Here is a 23,300-nt window from a genome sequence, read left to right on the forward strand (position 1 = left end):
AATATTCATGCAATGTTTGGTGTCAAACTGATTGGTCTGAGGCATTGATCCTGACAGTCTAAAGGTTAGTAACAATTAGACTAGTCATTAAGTTATTTCCCTTGACAACTTGAATGTGCTGTTAATTGGAATCAGCTCCTCTGCCTTTATGAGTGGCTACAACTTAAATAACAAACTTGTTGCAATTAGCTAGTCATTGAGATCCTCAAGTACGACCAACAATTGGGTGTCTCTTTCCTGCACTGTGCTCATGTACTGAACCAAAGGCAAACCTTTCCTTTGACAGCAGGAAATTGTCTTTTAAAGATAAAAATCTTAAAACAGCTTCAGTTGGCCTTATTGGATTGAGAAAGTTTAAATGATCCATATAGGTAGGACAGGTGCAAATATGTCTGGCACTGGCAGTTTTACTCAGTGGCACCTTGCACATATGCTGTGGGGTTTACAGAGTCACAACAAGCATAGGTCCTCTCCATGTGTCAATTAGTAATGCATGCAGTTGGATGGTGATGAATATTTTATATAGAACCAAAAGTCAGAGTTTGGCTGCCCTTTTGTCAAATGGTTGAACCAAGCTAAATCTGATCCAAAGCTTTTATTTCTTGACAATTTTCTGCCCCACCCCCCACAACCCCCCATCTTTCTGTTCTATACAGTTACATCACTGACTTGGAAAATTGCCTTGGTATGTCCAGCCCACCAAAAGCAGGACAAATCTAGTTCAACAAATCACCATCACCCCAACACCCAACCTTTCACCAATGTTATCAAGCACCACTTACAAATTAATAACCAGTTCACCAATGTTTAATTTGAAAGAATTACTAGATGCAGTCTTTTAGGCCCAATTATCATCAGTTGCAACATCAATGATGAGATAAGATCAGCAGTGGGTTATTCACAATGGTTGCTCAGTGTTTTGCTGCATTCATAATTCCTCAAATAATAAGGTATTTAGAAAGCGCAAGTCAGGAGCATGATAGAATAATCAACAATTGTTTGAATGGGTGCAACCGCACAACAGTCAGGAAGCTCAACATTATCTAGGGCAAAGCAATCTACTTGATTGGCATCCCATGGTGCTTGAAGTAAGGTGCACTGTAGACAAGAAAAATTGAGCGTAATAAAGGCCCACGTTTATAAAACTTTGATGCATTATGTAACAGGCAGTACACAATCTGCTCTCCTGGCACTGGCACCAAGCATTGTAGCTATGGAAATGATATCCCATTCACAAGTTTCTAAAATATACCTTCTGTCTGTCTCCCCATATAATTAAATTAATTGGCCTGTGTAGCACATTTTTTCTCCACCTGCTTGGTATATCCTAAACCAGAATGCTGTCGAGAAACAAAGTTTCTTTTTAAAGCGTGTAATAATCCTGGACACGCAGTTCATAATGGTCCCTTAGCTTGGCAAAAACTGGGTTGGTTATATAACTACACCCTGTGACAAGCTAGCTTTGTTACAGAATGAGGACAAACTGATAGCTCACTGAAATTCTCCTTCTGGCACCTGCTGATATGTTCATTAGGTAATTTTAAGGAATAATTTTCTGAATTTGAAATACAATGTTTGCACCTGTATCTGAATTTGCAACATGCACCATCACTTGCCGGGAATTTGCCAATTCTCTAACCATTTAAATTAGAATCAGGATCCTGCCGCTCTCATGCCTGGATTTCTGATGCTAATCAACAGAAATATGAAGTCAAGAAGCATCAAATTGGAAAATGACTGCTTGATGTATATATTTGGATCTGATGCTATAATTTGATGTACCCTGTTCTCATAAAATTTATGATAGACGATATGTTTAGAACTTTGTTTCCACACTAGATACTCTCTTTAGCTTAGGGTCACTGGAGATTTTCATAAGTGGATGCAATTTCCTTTATTATCAATATCTAGTGATATGATAACACAATTCAGGCATCATAACAATGGAATCCCGCATTGTGTGGATATTGTGATTTGGCATGCGTATTTTTCCTGTCTTTTGCAGAGTGGAATGAAAATATTTAACTGAGACGATGCCAATTGTAATTGAGTAGGTTGGTTTATTTTAGATAATATATGAACATTAGCATACAACCTATTCTCATGATATCAAAAAGAAATTAAGCATTTGTCTACAACAAATTACATAAAATTAACTCCTGATACAGAAGGCCAAACACAGATTAGGCGGCTGCTTTGCGGAACACCTCCATTCAGTATGCATGCGTGACCCCACACTTGCCTATTATTTTAATCTTCACCTTGCTCAGACTGATCTCAGTCCCTGGTCTCCTGTAGTGCTTCAATGAAGTGCAACACAAGCTTGAGGAACAGCATCTCATCATTTTATTAGGCGCTTTACAGCCTTCTGGACTCAACACTGAGCTCAACAACTTCAGATAACAACCTTTGCCCCGATTTTGTTTCTTTTTCTTTGCTGGTTTTGGTTTTACTCTCGTTTGTATCTTTTTTTTTTCACTTTCAGACTGCAACTGTTCATCATTCTGCCATTCACACCTCCTCTGGACATGTCTTATGTTTTGTTACTTGTCCCATCACCACTCCCTTGGGCCTTGCACCACGAATTCATTTGTCATTAATCTCTCCTGTCTTCCAACCTATCACAGACCTTCTATTTTCTCCTTTTTCCCAATATCCCCCCTTTCACTTACTTAAAACCTATTACATTTCAAACTTTTCCCAGTTCTGATGAAAAGTTATTAACCTGAAATGTTAACTCTGTTTCTTTCTCCACAGATGTTGCCAGATCAGCTAGGTATTTCCAGCATATTTTGTTTTTATTCCTGATACAAGCTTAGTTTGAGTTTGACAATTATTATTTGCTGATCTAACTGGCTGTAAACTTGGAAGAGAATTTTTTGGCCCCGTCTCCACTTTGTTCTTTCCGCTGACTGTGTTGACTTCAAGTACTGCAGGTGGAGCCTGCATCCAAATTATACAAGCAGCTGTCATGACCACGGATCATAGCCACAAACTTATGGACACATTCAACTTTTAAGTAAGACATGTTTTTTTTAAAAAAGGACATATAAGCAAATGCTGGCTGAGACTGTAAAGTAACCACTTGCTGGAAAATTCCTATGTGGATTACACTTGACCAACGAGTCCAGTGAACAGAATGTCGCACCTAAAAAGGTGCCAAGGCCTACTTCAGACGGAGACACATCAAAGGAAAAGATGCAATGCAAAAACTGAACTGTAATCTCCTGTGGTTGCAGAGTTAATGAAGGCTGAGTACCATCTCAACAGAAACCATCTCCTGTTCAGTTATATCCAAGATTGTGGACATTATCTAAGTTGAAAGAAATCAATTTTTGAGCGAAAGACATGTCTGTTTTTTCCCTTCCACCAATACCCAAGCAAAGGGGTTAAAAACTCGCTGCAGCCCCGGCCTCTGGGTGCTAGCTTTGGTGTTCCAGGCCTGGCATGTGAGGGTGTACTGTAAAGGTCACAGCTGAAGAAAATCAACTAGGCATCCTGCACTTGCAGGTAAAAGAGGTCCCCTCTCTCTGATTAATGGAGCAAAATCACAAGTCAGCAAATCCACAGTCAAAAAGATAACAGGACAAATCCTTTCAGCTAACCTGCAGAACCAAGAATCTCCAAACCCACTGCTCAACTGCCAAAGTCAGCTCTACCAGAATCACCCAACTTAACGGCCGCAACGTTTTACCATGTACCCTTCATAGACAAGCCAAAGAATGATTCATATATATATTTTAAACTTTATTTCTGGACTCATTTCTCATTTCTAATCTATGTGTATGCGTGTTCTGTTTTTATTATTTTTTCTCATCTTTTAGTAACTAATAAACTCACTCTTTCTTTTACTCAAGAAAGCCTGGTTAAATTGGTTCCTTTTAAAACATTAATACATTTGGACTGGGAAGAGATACCCACAAGGAAAGGGATCCATTTTAAATTAACCTTGAATAAAGAAGGGAGCCAGTTTATCCCTCCTCATCTGGAGCATAACAATTTGGGGAACCTCTTATTATCTTATTATCTTGAACTGATATTTTTGCCAGAACCATTATTCTGCAGTCTCTTCACCTGAATTGTGCCTGCATTTCCAGAAGTAACTTTTGTAGAGCTGAATTTAACATAACATTGTAACATAAATCAGCCTAAAATATGATAAAGGCAAATTGTCAAAAATTCTGAAACATGACACAATGGAAGGACTAATTGATTGATGGGAACACCACCACCTGGAAGTTTGTCTCCAAGTCACTCACCATCCTGACTTGAAATATATCGCCATTCCTTCACTGTCGCTAGATCAAAATCCTGGAACTCCCTAACAGCACAGTGGGTGTACCTACACCACATGGACTGCAGCGGTTCAAGAAGGCAGCTCACCACTACCTTCTCAAGGGCAATTAGGGATGGGAAATAAATGCTGGCCCAGCCAGCGAAGCCCACATCCCATGATTGTATAAAAAAAGGTTTTTTAAAAATCCTGCCCTGCCTGTTTTACACTTCTCCCGATTTTTATTTCCATGGACTTCGGTGGATAGGCAAAATCGGGAATAATGTTAATAGCTGACTTGCTATTACCCTTTTTAAACTATTGTACAGTCAAAATCCACCCCACTGAGTTTTCTTACCAATTCTCATTCACAATACCAAAGGAGTGTTAACAGGAGGTAACTGAAGCTGTTGACTGCCATCTGGGATGAACACCAACTGTAACACCTCACTGTTCCTCTTGTAAAGGAAAGCAATCTGACCACGATATGGTATCATTTGGTTTCTTCAATAACTGCTCTGTGATGAATTTGAAGGTTATGACAATTGTTGGCAGTCACACCAGTGTATATAAAAGGGTGCTCCATCTGGCTTACATATTCTGGATAAGATGGTGTTCTGGTATTCTTTAGTCCCATGGGAGTAGAGCTGCATTTACAAAATGAAGGCTGAACAGATGCTACTGACAAGATCCATGATATTAGGCTGATCTATGTTTGTCAAGGGAGCAACTACCATATTCAAGGAGTATGAAGAGCATTGCACATCAACTTAACTTTCATTGCTGTCATAATCTTGACCTTTCATTGTCATTGACATTCCTGCTGATTGGTTCTGAAAGTAAATCCTGCCAACCAAGATTGTTTGGATCATGTGTTAAATGTTCACAGTGAAATATTAGCTTTCAAGCAAGACAACACATAAAAATGCCAGAACACTGAAGTGACTACTGGCCTTCTTGAAGAAAATTGGTCTGCATTGCAGTGATGCCTCACATATTTGTGATGCAGTAAGATAAATTTCCTCTGTTTTTTTAAATGTGTACAGAAGCCTAGACTTACTTGTGATGATTTTCCCCCCACATTTTCTTCCCAATTTTTCCCCTTTGTCCTCTCATGGAGGCATTTACTCCTTTATAGAAAATATTTCCATGGATGCTTGCTGTTCTGTGCTATTGCAGCTAAGTCGTATTATTTATATGGAAAACTAAATTGAGAATGTTGCCAGGCTAGTCAATCAAAGGAACCATTACAGCCAAGCACTAACGCTGTGTGTGTTAGGAATAATAATATGGTTGCACCTAAAACCAAGAATACATAGTGTTACGGACAGGGGAGAAAGGCAAAAACTGAAATCCTTTTTCTGTTGCTGTCTGTCACTAAGCAGGTGTGTTTATTGTTTTAAATATAGGATGTGGCACTTATTCTAAAAATGCTTTGTTTACGTAGTCAATTTTAAAAATGATCCACAGCAAACTCTCTTAGGTTTAAATCAGAAGTTTAATTTATTCACACATTCAAACCTGAGGAGGGGGATGATTGCAGCTTCTCTCTCTCTCTTTCACACACACACACACACACACACATGTACACACACTACGCAAGTATAGGCTAAGGGGATAGGAAAGAGGGATTTTACAACAATGAATATTTTTTTCAACTGTATAAAGGACCACAGAAGTGGATGTCAGTTCACATGATCTCCAGAGTCCAGAAAGTTTAAATCCAGTGAGGGTTCCCTCACAGAGAAGTTCCAGTTCAGGCAAGTTCCTGGCGGAAGGCAGAAGTGCAGAATTCCCTTAAGATGGTGACGCCACAGTGAGATGAGCTTGACATTCAGAGACTTGGTTTGCTTGGCAGGCAGTGTTCAGTGGCTTCCAGATAAAAAGGTTTCAAGGAGGGCTTGTTGCAGCCTGCTTGGTCAGTCTGGAGTCCTACTGTCAGCTCTCTTTCCTCCACAATGAGTTCATAAAGGAATGTTGATCTAATGTTTGAATCTGGCTTTTGTTTTGTGGCTTATAATGCCCCAACTATTAGCCCCTGAAAGAGTCATTATCCATATTGATGACCCTGTTCTGGCCTGCTCCAATTTCTCTTTAACATAGTATAATGATCAGAATTGTATAAAGCAGTCCAGGTAAAATAGGACTTGTGCACTACAAGTGCTCAATTTGTACTCCATTCATTTAACTATATAGCCTAAGATGTATTTACTGTGTGCGGTGTTGCTTCTTACTGCACTGAATTCAGTGATCTATTTTCCCTTATAATTCCTGTCCCATGTAATGTCCTGTAGACTAAACTAAATTAGCTTATGTTGTCACTGTTTATCATCTTTTCACTATCTCATAACTTTTCATTTATCTACATATTTCCCAATCACCTGCCCAGCTTCCCAAGCTTTCCATATCTGATTGCATTTGATCAATTGTTTCTGGTTGGCTGGTACCCTCCAAGTTCAGTATCACCTACAAATTGGAGAATTTTGTTTCTGTCCACATTTTTAGATAATTTATTTATATTGTAAACAACAATGACACCAGCACTAATCCCTGAGACACCTCCTTCCATGCCAATCCAGCTTTAGGCAAAATAAGTACTTGAATTTACAGAGTGGCTTATTCCAATATTCTTCATGCAATTTGATACCTGTGGCCAACTAGTAAACAGATGTGGTAAATTGGATTAATGATTATTAAATTTAAAAAAGCTACTGGACACCATTGTTGGGAATGTGATATTCACACAGCATGTGTACTTTAACCTTTATGTACGTATGTTATAAATTGGCACAACGAAAGGAGAGCTTGTGAGCGTTTTTTTGTTTGTTCAGACTGTTTTACTTCCTTGATTGCTAGATATTTGGGAAATAAATATGTCCATGTGAAATAAATTTGGGATGGTGTATGAGAAGGAGCAACAAATGATGTCATATGGGTTGAACTGAGGAACAAAAAGGGACAAAAATCATACTGTTGGGAGTATACTATACACCTCAAATGGTCAGCAAGTGATAGAGGAGCAAATGTGTAGGCAAATTGCTGAGAAGTTTAGAAGCAGTAATAGGGGATTTCAACTACTCCTATATTAACTGGTTTAAATTCAGTGTAAAAGCTATACAGCGTGCAGAATTCTTAAAATGTAGTCAAGAGGGGTGGTTCTGAGCTTATTTTTAGGGAATGAAGCTGGGCAGGTGGAAAGGGGGAGAGCAATTTTCTGGCAGTGATCATAATTCAGCTAGAGTTAATGTAGTTGTTGCAAAGGATAAAGATAGCTGGAATTTTCCACCCCTGTTGGCATCAGGCATCATGGCGGGGGTGAGTGGACAAGATCGCGAGAAGGCCAAAAATTGCATTTACTCTGCCGTGAAACCAGTTTGAGATCGTATGCTCGTGCCCGTCAGTGGCCTTTCCCGCCGTCCAACTTTAAGAACCAAAATTCAATGCACTTGCATCACATCATCTTGCCTGCCTGCCGGAATCATCCCCCTGAGTTGAATCAGCCGGGCACGTTGGCATGATTGGACACCGACACGTTTCACAACAGCATTTAAAAAGCATGCACCTGGCGAGCTGAACTTTGAGGGAAATTTGGAGGTGGGTGCACACGAACATTGCGCAGCACTCGTGAGGGAGGGAAGCAACCACACATTAGGGAAACCTTGTATGAAGTGAGCATTCATTCACAGCTGAGGAAGTTCAGGCATTGCTACATTGACATGCTTGGAGTCGGGCCTCTCGCTTACCTGCCCACTCAAGCAACGCCGTGGCACAAAACCTGAACTTTTCACCCCTCAGGTGAGTGTTTTAGTGGATTTCCAGTGGCTGTTCCTGCTGCTGCTGAATTCCTGTGGCTGTTCCTACTGCTGTGGGATTTCCTGCAGCTGTTCCTGCTGCTGTGGGATTTCCAGGGGCTGTTCCTGCGGCTATAGGGAATTCCTGTGGCTATTCCTGCTGCTGTGGGATTTCTAGTGGCTGTACCTGCTGCTGTGGGATTTCCAGTTGCTGTTCCTGCTGCTGAATTCCTGTGGCTGTTCCTGCTGTTGTGGGATTTCCTGTGGCTGTTCCTCAAGCTGTGGGATTTCCAGCGGCTGTTTCTGCTGCTGTGGGATTTCCAGCGACTATTCCTGCTGCTGTGGGATTTCCAGCAGCTGTTCCTGCTGCTGTGGGATTTCCAGTGACTGTTCCTGCTGCTGCTGAATTCTTGTGTCTGTTCCTGCTGCTGTGGGATTTCCTGTGGCTGTTCCTGCTGCTGTGGGATTTCCTGTGGCTGTTCCTGCTGCTGTGGGATTTCCTGTGGCTGTTCCTGCTGCTGTGGGATTTCCTGTGGTTGTTCCTCAAGCTGTGGGATTTCCTGTGGCTGTTCCTGCTGCTATGGGATTTCCTGTGGCTGTTCCTGCTGCTGTGGGATTTCCTGTGGTTGTTCCTCAAGCTGTGGGATTTCCTGTGGCTGTTCCTGCTGCTATGGGATTTCCTGTGGCTGTTCCTGCTGCTGTGGGATTTCCTGTGGCTGTTCCTCAAGCTGTGGGATTTCCTGTGGCTGTTCCTGCTGCTATGGGATTTCCTGTGGCTGTTCCTGCTGCTGTGGGATTTCCTGTGGCTGTTCCTGCTGCTATATTCCTTTGGCTGTTCCTGCTAGGGTCTGCAGCCTGCAAGGCTTGAGGCCTGAAGAACTGGAGGAGAGAAAGAGAGAGGAGAAGCTGCAAGACAAGGAGGCTGGGAGGCAAGGAATTGATTTTTCATGACAACTGGGGTGGTTGTCTGGACTTTTGTATAGTGTGGGCTGTGAAAATGGCGTTGCTTTGTAGGGGGAGGAAGAAGACTACTGAAGGGACTCAGGGAGAAGGGGTGCATGTGTGTGTCCGTTTAACATCTTGATCCACCCCCACCCCCCCACTCCCTGCCTGTGTCCAAGTCCAGGTAGCAGGTGCTGCCTGGTGAACAGGCACGGACCTGACTTCTGTGTGCCAGGCAGTACCAGCTGCATGGGAAAGACATCACCCTCCCCCTACAGGAAGAACAGCTGGATCCCCACCACCCCACTCCACTCCATTCCACCCAGCAACACGCATCCACCCTGCACCCATTACCCTTTCCCTTCTGTGCCTCCCTGTCCTTTTTCCCTCTCTCTCTCCTCCCCTTCTGTCTTTACGCACCAACAGGAGGGAGAGGGTAATCCTTCTTTCCCTCTTCTCTTCCTTTCTAAACGCTGTTGCTACCACTGACAGAGCTTGGGGTTGGTGTGGCTTATCCCCCAATGGCTGCTGCCGGTCACCAGTGGCCAGGCCCCCGGGGGCAGGTATGGAGGTGGCGCTATCACCAGTGGCGGTGCCGCCAAGGAGAGCTATGCGGGAGGGACTGCTTCCTTGGCCACCACAGCTCCCGCGGCCCCATCACTGTTCCACCTCCTGACCAGGGCCATGGGGGTAAAGAGTTACATTCACCCCGAGTTGACTATAGAAACATGATTGAAGGCTTTGGCCAGGGTTGTCAACCTCTCGGCCATTGTTGCAGCCTCGAGCATATACAGGAAGGCAGTGTTCTTCCTGAGCTCCGAGTGGGCGGTGCACTTGGCCCTGGCCAAGGGGCTCACCATGGGCAGGACCTACCTGGTGGTGGATCCTCTTGAGGCGACCGCGGAGAGGCTTGTCTTATCCAACATCCCGCCTTTCGTTCCTGTGGGCTTCTCCTCCCCCACCTTCTCCAACTGGGGGAGATCTGGTCCGGGGTGGTGCTGATCCTGCTCGGCCTCAGGGAGCCCAGTCTCCACCACGTGTACTCCTTTTGACACCAGGTCTTTGTTTGCCTGGGCCGGAAGGAGTGCATGGAGGGGCCGTTTGAAGTCACCTGACACCTTTGAGGGTGCTGCCTACTGTGTCTTCTGGTTGGTGGACAGCATGCAGAGCCATGCCTGCAAGGAGGTGGGGCATGTTTGAAAGAACTGCCCCTCTCCAAGGTCACCAATGTCACCCAGGCAGCCACCGCTGGCACCGCTGCTCCTCCTCCCACCACCATCCATCATCCTCTGCACAACGGGAGGTGCTACCGGCAACCACCGCCATCCCAGCTGCCGGCGAGGTGGGGGGAGAGACCCCGCCCCGGGAGGTGGTGTGACAGAAGACCTGCCTTTCGGAGGCTGCCCCTCAAACCGCCCAAGCTCCTCAAACCCACCCTGATCGCCAAACCCCTGAAGACACAGGCTCAGGGTGACAAATATTATCCAGCCCTGGCATCGTGAACGCACAAGCTCCCAGGCCCGTGTGTGCCTCAGTGCCATGTGCTGGACCTTGCATCAGCCCGTGCGGCAGTGAGGGGCACTATTAAAGAGGGTGGACCCGCTCAAACCGCAGGGGGCAGAGCGTCCAGAGGGGCTGGATGAGGCATTGGTGGCCTTGTTGATGGAGGTCTCCCCAGCCCCAGCCTACCCCAGAAGAGACACCATCCCTTGGAGGGGGAGGACCTTGTGACTTATGAGGTCGGATGTGTCCCCTCCCCCAGTGAAAAGGTGGTGGCGCCTCCGCCCTGTAAGTCCTCGCTCTGCCCTCTGGGGGGATATGAAATCTCCACACCTTGCTGCAGTCCCCGGAGCAGGCCCCCTCAGAGGTCAGTGTGGGTATTGCCCTTGTGGTGGTTCCCCACCCCGACCCACCTTGTGCCCGCAAGGTGCTATCTGGCACGCCAGGGGGCTGCAGCAGTGCCTTCATGGCCCCGACAACTGGGTCATCAGGCGGTGGTGGCGAGGAAAGCCTCCCGGCTTCCTCCCAACCTGCAGCGCCGGTCACCCCTCTGCGAGTTCTGGAACCTTTTCCAGACTCACTGGGCGACTCGTTGCCTTGGGGGGGAATGGGGCTCTGAGCCGCCATCGCCCTTTGGCCTATATCCCCAAGGGGAGACCAGAGAGGACCCCTCTGTCCTTGATCATGGGGGGGGCAGGGATCGAGGTGGAGGTGGAGCCGACTGGCAGCTCCTAACCAGCCCCCGTACTCAATATGGGGGAGGAGTTGTAAGCTGGAGGCATCGACCTGGAAGAGGACAGGGACTTGGTGATGAGCACCGGGGACAACTTAGAGTCATTGTTGGGTGAGGTGGTGGACCCCCCACTGATTCTCCCCTCATCCCTTTAAGGGAACTCCAGGATTTTTTAGTGAGTAATCGCAGTCGCCGAGACAGGATCCAGTCAGCCCTGGACCGGTGACATTCTTTTTCTCTTGTGTTCTGGTCCACTCACCAGGCCCTCAAGGCCCCTAAGCTGGACCGGAATGCTAAGGGGAAGGTCCACACGTTTCTCACTGGGCTCCTGATGGAGAGGAAGGATTAAAATAGTCCTCTCCTTCTTACACTGTGCATTAGGTGATGGTAGCGCATACTTCTGACAATGAAGACTACCACATCCAGCCTCAACATCAACAGCAGGGACGCACAGTGCAGGTTCCAGAAACCTCAGTCTTCAGGGACGGGAAGTACGTAGTGTCCTTCCTGCAGGAAACCCATACCGTTCCGGGAGACAATGCTACATGGCTCCTGGAGTGGTGAAGGGGGGTCTACATGAGTCACCTAGCCTCTAATTCTGGTGGGGTGGTTAACTTATTGGCCTCACATTTCCAGCCAGAGATCTTGGGGGTCAAGAAGCTGGTGCCAGGCCGGTTGCTGCACCTGACTGTGCGCCTGTGGGGTGCAGCGCTTCACTTTGTGAATGTGTATGCTCCCCTGGGCACAGCAGCATGCGAGCTTCTTTGAACAAGTGTCCACTCATCTTGACTCCATCAACATGAGTGAATGCATCATCCTCAGGAGGGATTTCAGCTGTTCCCTCAAGGCCCAGGGACCATCACGGTGCCCAGGAGTGCTCACTAGGTGTGGGTAGGTTGAGGGGCCTGGTCATGTCCTCCAACTTGGTGGATGTCTGGCGACATCTCCATCCTGACTCCAGCATTTTTGCCTTTGTGCCAACTGGAGTCAGGGTGTCAAGTCTCTACTGCCTTTACGTTTCTAAGGCATATCCTACGTTTTGTCAGCGTCTGTGCTGCAGGTGCTGTGCACAAACCACCGTCTGGTGGGGGCAGAGCTCGGTCTGTTCTGCTCTCAGATGAGGTCCGCGTACTGGCATTTTAACAACCTGCTGCTGGAAGACGAGTGGTTCCTGGACTCATTCCGGCGTTTCTGGGCTGGCTGGAGAAGGAAGTGGGGAGTTTTCCCCTCCTTGACACTATGGTGGGACGCGGGCAAGACTTACATCTGTGTCTGCTGTCAGGAGTACACGAGGAGGTCAACAAAGAGGCGGCAATCCAGGGTCGAGGAGTTGGATAAGGATGTGCTCGACCTGGAGGCACATCTCCATCAGCCCGAAGCGGACCCGGCCCTGTGGCTGGTGTATGAAGAGAAGAAGGGCGCGCTGCGGGACCTGCAACTCCTTGGGTCCCACTGCGCTTACATGAGGTCGCTGATCCAGTTCCTCCAGGACATGGACCGAGGCTCCCCCTTTACCTACTCACTGGAAAAAAAGTCACGGAATCCGTCAGCAGCTCCTTACGCTGCTGGCCAACTATTGATCCCTTTTCTCAGATCCGGAGAGCATTAGGGCCATTACCTGAGACTATTACACTGCCCTGTTCTCTCCGGATCCGTCCAGCGAAGATGCTTGCTGAGTTTTGTGGGGGGTCGGCCCAGAGGGCACCGGAAAGCTTGACTCCCCTATAAGTCTGGGGGAGCTGACCGGCGCCCTTGACAGCCTCTCCAGGGGCAAAACCCCGGGACTGGACGAGCTGACCGCGGAGTTCTTAGGGCGTTCTGGGACATCCTGGGGAACGACTACGCGGGGTTCCTGGGGGAGAGTATCGTGACCAGGGAGATGCCCCTCTCATGGTGCAGGGCCGTGATTGCCCTGCTGCCTAAGAAGGGGGATCTCGGCCTCCTTAAAAACTGGTGCCGGTCTTCCTCCTCAGCTCAGATTATAAGATCTTTGCCAGGACAATGTCTTCTCACCCCGGCACCGTGCTGGACCACATGTTTCACCCTGACCAGTCCTACACCTTCCTGGGCCGCACCATCTTCAATAATATCCATCTGGCCCAGGACGTCATTGATTTCTCCCAGTGGACTGGTCTGTCAAGCGCCTTTCTGTGTCTTGATCAGGAGAAGACTTTCAACAGGGTGAATCATGAATATTCATTTGGGACTTTGTGAGCATTTGCGATCGGGACGCATTTTGTCGCCTGGATCTGACTCTGTACACTGCCGCAGAGTGTCTAGTTAAGGTTAACGGGTCCCTGACGGCGCCCCTTCGCTTTGGGAGAGGAGTGAGTCAGAGCTGCCCCTTGTCTGGCCAATTGTATTCTCTCTTTCCTGGCCTCTTGTGGAGAAGGTTGTCGGGATTGGTTCTGCATGGGCCGGGCATTGAGGTGGTCCTCTTGGCTTACGCTGATGATGTGCTCCTCGTGTTCACCGACCCGGCTGACCTGCGGAGGATGTGCGAGCGCCAGGAGGTCTGTTCTGCCACGTCCTCTGCCAGGATGAACTGGGGCAAGTGCTCTGGACTCCTGGTCAGTCAATAATAGATGGATCCCCTACCCGAAGAGCTCAGGCCTTTCACCTGGAGTAGGACCAGTCTTCTCTACCTGGTGGTCCACCTCTGCCCTGCTGAGGAATCCTGGCTGATGAACTGGCTAGAGCTGGAGGCCAAAGTCACCACTCACCTGTGGCTCTGGACAGGACCGAGTGCTGTCTTACCAGGGTCGAGTGCAGGTCATAAACCAGCTGATTGCCGCCATGTTGTGGTACCGGCTGGTCACTTCGACACCTCCCCTGGATTTTATCACAAAAATCCAGAGAATGCTCATCGACTTCTTCTGGGACAAAAGATTGCACTGGGTCACTGCTGAGGTTCTGAGTCTCCCGCTTAAGAAGGGCGGTCAGGCGCTAATGTGTCTATGCACACAGGTGGTAACTTTCTACCTTCAGGCCCTGCAGCGATACTTTTACGTCAAACCCCCTCCGAGATGGTGTGCCCTGGCGACATATTTTTTCTGACAGGTGCACGGCCTGAATTATGATGTTCAGCTCCTGTTTATAGACCTGAGCGGCCTTCGTGGCTCCTTGCAGGTGTTGCCCGTCTTTTACCAGGACCTGATCAAAGTCTGGAACATGGTCGCCTCATGATGCAGCTCTCCACCGTCAGGAGTAACAGCTATTGTCAGAGAGTCGCTGCTCAGGAATCCGCCCCTCCGTCCTTTTCAGTGGCTGGCGGGGAGGAGGGCTGTGGTTGCTGTAGAGACCAGGATCAGGGACGTGCTGGTTAGTTGAGGAGTAGCTTGGATGCTACCACAGTTAGCGCATCCGGCTCGCAGCCAATGCAATTCAAGACCTTAGGGTGGTTGCGCTTGGCCCTGACCTTGTTCTGGGTCTCGAGGTGGCACAGGTGCGCAGTGGTTTTCTGTCTGAGTATAACCCTGTTTGGATGGGATTCTACATTGGCCCCAAGCCCTGAACCCTCCCTCGGGAACCGATGCCCAGCAACCTGTGTCGCCTTGTGGAAATGCCCTCCATATCCTTTAGCAAGGTATGGAGGCGTTTCCTGTGTGGGCTGCTGCTGCAAGCCCTTCATTCCTTGCCCTTGCCCACCGCCTGGACATGCCCTGATGTGCTTTGTTGCCGTGAGGCAGTGGAGATTCCCAGTGGGGGGCCCTTTACCAGGGTGTCCTCCCACTCTCCATCGAGGACCTGGGGTGGAGGGTGTTGCACGCAGAAGCCTCATTCAACCATAGGTTCTGTCGGTTCATGGGCTCCCAAGATACCTGCATCTTTTGTGGCCTTGTGCAGTCTGTGGACCATGTATATATAGGGTTTTGTAGGCTGCACTCCATTTTCAGTTATTTAAAATCTTTTTATGTTGTTTTGTTTGCACTTCAGTCCCACACTGCTGATCTATGGGCACCCAGTGCAGAAGAGGGGCCGGGAGGGAGGAGAACATCCTCGTGAATCTGCTCCTGGGCCTGGATCAGTTGGCCATTAACAGGTCCATGCAGCGGGCGATTGAGGGGGTCATCCGAACTGACTGTCTGCCCTCTTCCGCGGCTAAGTTCGTGGCTAGGTGTCCCTGGAGAGGGAGCACGCGATGTCTGTTGGCACTGTCGGCTCAGTGGGCACCATGGGGACTGGGGTGTTTTATTGACCTGTTAATCACGTTTTGGTTTAATGTTTGCAAGTTTCCTTTAAATTTTGTCTATGTTTTTGCAGTTTCCCTTTAAGGGGCTGCCTTTTACTTTGTCCCTAATTTTGGTAATTTAGTTTACTTGGCTGACTCAAAAGAGTTAGATCTTCTTAACCTTCTTCACCCTGCCAATTTGTCTTGGTGCTCCCCTGACATCCACAGCAGAGGTGGAGGCAGCCTGCTGACTGCTGCGCCCTGTCTGTGATGACTTTCACAGGCGTCCTCTGGTGGGCTGAGATCTGGAGGGCCCCAGCCTGGTTTCACGGCCCTGCTGTGTGGCAGTGGCATCATCCTTGGCCTGTGGAGCTGGAGCTGCTGGGGTCACAGGAAGTGAGGATTCAGATGGACTGGACACTCCCAGGGTCACCTGGGTGGATGAACCTAGGGTGTGCATCTACTGATCCTCCTTCCTATGAGTACTCAAGGACCCCTGGTTAACTCCCAGAGGAGAAAGGATAGTTCGAGTGAGATCAAGCCACCCCGCGCCCCTCTCACATTGACATTGTTGGAGGCCAACTATGGCATCAGCGATGGAGTTCAGCCCACACTACAGTGCAGGACCAATGTCCTGGACCAAGGTCTCCATGGCGGCCATCATCCTACCAGTGTTAACCTCAGTGCATTGACATGCTGGTGCTATCACCTCAGCCTGAAGATGAATGGACTCCTCCATCGTGCCTTGCAATTGAGGAGGGCGGCACACATTCCTCCTTGATGTTCCCAAGTTTGTCTTTGCAGCTCCAGCAACTGTGACATGACTGAGTCCAGAGGCTCGTCATGTTTTTTTTGAAATTCATTCACAGGATGTGGACTTCGCTGGCTGGGCCAGCATTTAGTGCCTATCCCTATTTTCCCTTGAGAAGTTGGTGGTGAATTGCCTTTTTGACCCGCTGCAGTCCATGTAGTGTAGGTACACCCACAGTGCTGTAAGGGAGGGAGTTCCAGGATTTTGACCCAGCGACAGTGAAGGAACGGTGATATATTTCCAAATCAGAATGGTGAGAAAATTGGAGGGGAACTTGCAGGTGATGGTGTTCCCATCTACCGGCTGCCCTTGTCCTTCCGGATAGTAGGGGTAGTGGGTTTAGAAGGTGCTGTCTGAGGAGCCTTGGTGAGTTCCTGCCATGCATCTTGTAGATGGTACACCCTGCTGCTACTGTACGTCGGTGGTGGAGGGAGTGAATGTTTGTGGAAGGGGTGCCAATCAAGAGGGCTGCTTTTTCCTGGGTGGTGTCAAGCTTCTTGAGTGTTGTTGTAGCTGCACTCATCCAGGAAAGTGGGAAGTATTCCATCACGCTCCTGACTTGTGCCTTGTAGATGGTGGAGAAGCTTTTGGGAGTCAGGAGGTGAGTTACTCATCACAGGGTTCCTAGCCTCTGCCCTGCTTATGTATTAATATGACTAGTCCAGTTCAGTTTCTGGTCAATGGTAACCCCTAGGATGTTGATAGTGGGGGATTCAGTGATGGTAATGCCATTGAACATCAAGGGGCAAAATCTACACTCTCTGCCACCTAGAAGAGCAAGTGCATTAGATGCATTGGAATGTCAGAACCTACCAGTTCCCCTCCAAGCCACATAGCATTCTGACTTGGAAATATATGGCAGAACACAAGCTGAGTATTGGTGAGAGGATATTTCTGAGTAAAAGCAAATACTGTCAACAACACCTTCCATCGCTTTACTGATGACTGAGAGTGGACTGATAGGGATTAATAATTGGCTGCATTAAATTGACCTGTTTTTGTGGACAAGACGTATCTGAGCAATTTTCCACAATGTTAAATAGATGCCAGTGTTGTAACTGCACTGGAACAGCTTGGCTAAGGGCACAGCTAGTTCTGCAGCCCAAGTTATCAGCAATACAGCCTAGATATTGTCAGGGCCCTGAACCTTGTTGTATCCAATGCTTCAGCCATTTCTTGATATCATGTGGAATGACCTGAATTGGCTGAAGACTGGCATCTGTGATGCAGGGGACCTTAGGAGGAAGCCAAGAGGGATCACCAACTTGACATTTAGGATGAAGATGATTGCAAATACTTCAGCCTTATCTTTTGCACTGATGTTCTGGGCTCCCCCATCATTGAACATGAGGATGTTCATGGCAACTCCTTTGGTTAGTTGTTTGTCTACCGCCATTCATGACTAGATATAATAGAACTGCAGAGTTTTGATCTAATCTGTTGGTTGTGGGATATCTTAGTTATTTCTATTGCATGTTGCTTCTGCAGTTTAGCAAGTTTGTAGTCCTGTGTTGTAGCTTCATCAGTTTAGTGCCTCATTTTCAAGCATGCCTGGTCCTGTCCTGGCATGCTCTCCTAGGCTCCTCATTGAACCATGGTTGGTCCTTTGGCTTGATGGTAATGGTAGAGTGAGGGATATGCAGGGTCATGACCTTACAGGTTGTGGTGTAGTACAATCCTACTGTTTCTGATGGCCCAAGGTGCCTCAGAATGTACAGTTTTCAGCTGCTAGATCTGACCTGAATTTATTCTATTTATCACAATGGTAGTGCCACATAGCATGATGGAAGATATCCTCAGTGTGAGGACAGGACTTTATCTCATTTATCAATCTGTTATAGATGGGTGCATCTGTGACAGGTGGATTGGTGAGGACATGGTCAATAGTTTTTTTCCTCTCTGGTTGCTTCTCCGACACCTGCCGCAGGTCTGGTTTGGCAGATGTGTCCTTCAGGAATTGCTGGCTTATTCAGCAGTGGTACTATTGACGCACTCTTGGTGATGGATGTTGAAGTTCCCTACTCAGAGTACATTCCGTAGATTTGCTATCCTCAGCGCTTCTTCCAAGTAGTGTTCAACATGGAGGAGCATCAATTCATCAGCTAAGGGACGGCAGTAAGTGGTAATCAGCTGGAGATCACCTTGCCCCTATTAACCTGATGCCATGAGACGTCGTGGGGTCTGAAGTCAATGTTGAGTTTTCCCAGGACCACTACCTCCTGATTGTTTACTACTGTACTGTCACCTCTGGTTTGTCTGTTCTGCTTGTGGTACAGGGCATACCCAGGGATGGTGCTGGAGGTGTCTGGGACATTGGCTGTAAAGTATAATTTGGTGAGTATATCAGGCTATTGCTTGACTAGTCAGTGGGACAGCTTTCCCAATTTTGGCACAAGTCCACAGATGTTAGTGAGGAGCACTTGGCACAGTCAACTGAACACAGTGTGTCTTTGTACTCAATGCTTAGGTTGATGTTGGGTGGTTCACCCTGTTTTATTCTTATTTAACTTTTTCATAGCAGTTTGATACATCTGAGTGGCTTGCTAGGCCATTTCAGAGGGCAGTTAAAAGTCAACCACATCACAGTGCACCTGGAGTCACACATTTACCAGACAAGGTAAGGATGGCAGATTTCCTTCCCTAAATGACATTAATGAACTTGAGCTTGCACACGAGCAGGGGAGAGACCTCATCCTGAGTGAGACACAGCCAGAGTGAGTGTGGGTATTGGCAATTTGGTACACAGTGGGAATTCTGTGCAGAGGGGAGGAGGTGCTCTTTGCATGTTTTCTTTGCTATCCAACTTCTTAAATCTGCAGAGAGTGGTCTTGCCCTGCTGCAGCAGTAGAGGCTACAAGGGAGAGATAAGTAGTGGGTAAGGCCGGGTAAGTATTTACTACTTTTATCGTTTATAGTTTAAGGTATTTTTGTGGTTTATAGATTGTAAACTCTATAGTAACGAGGATCAGGAAAGAAGGGCCCAAGAGTAATTGATTTAAAAGGTTTAATTTAAAGGGCTAAGTCATGGCAGGAGAGCTCAAAACCGTGGTGTGCTCCTCTTGCTCCACGTGGGAAACCGGGAACATTTCCAGTGCCTGGGACCAGCATGTGTGCAGGAAGTATATACAGCTCCTGGAAGCTCGGGTTTCAGAGCTGGAATGGTGGCTGGGGACACTGTGGAGTATCCACAAGTCTGAGAGCATTGTGGATAGCACGTTTAGAGAGGTGGTCACACCATAGCCAAAGGGACTTGAGGGAGGAAGGGAATGGGTGACCACCAGGCAGTCCAAGAGAGACAGGCAGGTAGTTCAGGAATCCCCTGGGGTCCTACTCGCAAATCAGTATTCCATTTTGGAGGCTGATGAGGGTGCTGGTTCCTCCAGGTAGTGCAGACAGAGCCAAGCTTCTGGCACCACAAGCAGCCTGTCTGTACAGGAGGGGAGGAAGAGAGGAAGAGCAACAGTAATAGAGGAATCTATAGTCAGGGGAACAGATAGGTGCTACTGTGGCCGTCAATGTGACTCCAGGGTGGTATGTTGCCTCCTTGGTGCCAGGGTCTGGAGTGTCACTGAATGGCTGCAGGGCATCCAGAAGGGGCGGGTGATAATGCAGAGGTCATGGTACATGTTGGTATCAATGACATAGGTAGAAAGAGGGATGTGGTCTTGTATTAAGAATTCAGGGAGTTAGGCAGTAGACTAAAAACCAGGACCTCTCAGGTTGTAATTTCTGGGTTACTCCCAGTGCCATGTGCTAGTGAGCACAGATATAGGAAAATAGTGCAGGTGAATACGTGACTTAAGAGTTGGTGCTGGAGGGAGAGTTTTAGATTCCTGGACCACTGACAATTTCTGGGGAAGATGGGACCTGTACAATCAGGATGCTCTACATTTGGACCAGAGCAGGACTAACATCCTTGTAGGTGGTTTTGCTAGTGCTGTTGGGAGGAGTTTAAGCTAATTCGGCAGGGGGAGGGGATACAGAATGTTAGCAGAATATGGATACCTCATAATACAGTAAAACAATCAAGTCAGAGGAAGTACAGCTGCGTTAAGTTTCAAAGGAATAAGGCAAGGCTGGATGGTCTGTACTTTAATGCCAGGAGTATTACAGGTAAAACGGATGAGTTAAGGGTGAGGATTAACACGTGATATAGTAGCCATCATAGAGACGTGGTTAAGGGAGAGGCAGGATTGGCAGCTCAACAGTCCAGGGTATAGGATCTTCAGGCAAGACAGGGGAGGGGGTAAAAGAGGAGGAGGCATTGCATTATTAGTTAAGGAGTCAGTTACTGCAGTAAGGAGAGATGATATCTTGGAGGTGGCATCGAATGAAGCTTTGTGGGTAGAGTTTAGGAATAAAAAAAGGGCAGCCATGTTGTTAGGTGTTTATTATAGATCCCCAGATAGTCAGCGGGAAATTGAGGAGCAAATATGTGCACAGTTTGCAGAGGTGTGTAAAAACAATATCAATAGGGTAATTATATTATGTAATTTCAATTTTCCCAACATTAATTGGGATAGACATAGTGTTAAGGGCTTGGATGGAGTGGATTTCTTGAAATGTGTACAGGATAGCTTTTTAGGTCAATATGTAGAGGGTCCAACAAGGGACGGCGCAGTGTTGGACTTAATTCTGGGGAATGAAGCCGGACAGATGGCTGAGGTGGTGGTGGGGGAGCATTTTAGTGACCATAACATGCTACAATTTAAGCATGTAATGCACAAAGAAATAGACAAGTTGCAAAAAAATATATTGGATTGGGGGAGAGTGGATTTTAGTAAAATAAGACAGGTTCTGGCCAAGGTAGACTAAGAACAACTACTTGTGGGGAAGTCTACAGAAGAGCAGTGGGGGGTGTTCATAAAGGAAATGGGGAGGGTATAGGCTCAACATGTTCCCTCTAGGGTGATAGGAAGGAGTAACAAGTTCAGAGAACCACGGATGACCAGAGATATTCAGGATACGATGAGAAGGAAAAGAGGGGCTTTTAGCAGGTGCAAAGGGAGCAAATCAGTGGAGGCATTAGTGGAGTACAGAAAGTGCAGGGTGGAGCTTAAGGAAGCAATTAGGAAAGTAAAGAGGGGATATGAGAAAGCTCTGGCTGGTAATCCCAAGATATTTTTAGGTATATCAATGGGAAGAGGATAACCAGGGAAAGAATAGGGCCCATTAGGGACCAAGGGGCCAATCTATGGGTGGAGCCAGAGGGCATTGGTAGAGTGTTGAACGAATACTTCACATTCGTCTTCACCCAAGAGAATGAGGATGAAGGTATGGAACTCGGGGAGAGGGACTTCGAGGTTCTTGAGCAAATTGATATAGGGAGTGACAAGGTATTGGAGGTGTTGGCAGGCTTAAAAGTGGACATATCTCTAGGTCCAGATGATTTGTGTCGCAAACTGCTGAGGGAGGCAAGGGAGGAGATCACAGGGGCTCTGACCCAAATTTTTAATTCCTCTCTGGCCAGGGGGAGGTGCCAGAGGACTGGAGAACAGCTAATGAGGTTCTGCTATTTAAGAAGGGTTGTAGAGATAAGCCAGGGAACCACAGGCCAGTGAGTCTCACGTCAGTGGTAGCGAAACTATTGGAGAAAATTCTGAAGGAGAGTATCTATCTCCATTTGGAGAGGCAAGTTTTGATCAGGGATAGACAGCATGGCTTTGTCAGAGGGAGGTCACGCCTAACAAATGTGATTGAATATTTTGAGGAGGTGACCAGGTGTGTAGATGAGGGTAGTGCAGTTGATGTTGTTTATATGGATTTCAGCAAAGCCTTTGACAAGGTCCTACATGGGAGACTTATAAAGAAGACAAATGCACATAGGATATAGGGTAATTTGATAAGGTGGATTCAAAATTGGCTTAGTTGTAGGAATCAGAGGGTGATGACAGAAGGATGCTTTTGTGTCTGGAAGCCAGTGTCCAGTGGCATACCACAGGGAGCTGTGTTGGATCCCCTATTATTCGTCATTTATATCAACAACATAGATGACTATTTGGGGGGCAGGATTAGTAAGTTTGTGGATGACACAAAGATTGGCCGGGTGGTTAACAGTGAGGTTGAGTGTCTTGTGCTACAGGAAGATATAGATGGGATGGTCAAATGGGCAGATAAGTAGCAGATGGAATTTAACCCTGAAAAGTGTGAGGTGATACACTTTGGAAGGAGTAATTTGACAAGGAACTATTCAATGAATGGCATGATACTAGGAAGTTCTGAGGAACAAAGGGACCTTGGCGTGTGTGTCCATAGGTCTCTGATGTTGGAGGGACATGTTAGTGGGGCGGTGAAAAGGGCATTTGGGACACTTGCCTTTATCAATCGAGGCATAGATTACAAAAGTAGGGAGGTCATATTGGAGTTGTATAGAACCTTGGTGAGACCACAGCTGGAGTACTGTGTGCAGTTCTGGTTGCCACATTATATGAAGGATGTGATTGCACTGGAGGGGGTGCAGAGGAGATTCACCAGGATGTTGTCTGGGAGGAAACATTTAAGTTATGAAGAGAGGTTGGATAGACTTGGGTTGTTTTCGTTGGAGCAGAGAAGACTGAGGGGCGACCTGATCGAGGTGTACAAGATTATGAGGGGCATGAACCTGGTGGATAGGGAGCTGTTCCCCTTAGTTGAAAGTCAGTCACAATGGGACATAAGTTCAAGGTGAGGGGCAGGAGGTTCAAGGGGATGTGAGGAAAAACCTTTTAACCCAGAGGGTGGTGACGGTCTGGAATGCGCTGCCTGGGAGGGTGGTGGAGGCGGGTTGCCTCACATCCTTTAAAAAGTACCTGGATGAGTACTTGGCATGTCATAACATTCAAAACTATGGGCCAAGTGCTGGTAAATGGAATTAGGTAGGTAGGTCAGGTGTTTCTCACGTGTTGGTGCAGACTAGATGGGCTGATGGGCCTCTTCTACACTGTGTGATTCTGTGATTCAATCTCCACTCCACTGTTTAAGAAGGATAATGCACAAATGCAACTTGTTGGAGTTGGAGGAAGAGAGGAGGAAGGTGAGGAATGGAAATGAGAAATATGAAGACTGCACCCCATTTAATGATGTCTCCCTGGATATGCTGC

The sequence above is a fragment of the Carcharodon carcharias genome, chromosome 1, assembly GCF_017639515.1.
Source record: "Carcharodon carcharias isolate sCarCar2 chromosome 1, sCarCar2.pri, whole genome shotgun sequence".
In the NCBI taxonomy this organism is placed as follows: domain Eukaryota; kingdom Metazoa; phylum Chordata; class Chondrichthyes; order Lamniformes; family Lamnidae; genus Carcharodon; species Carcharodon carcharias.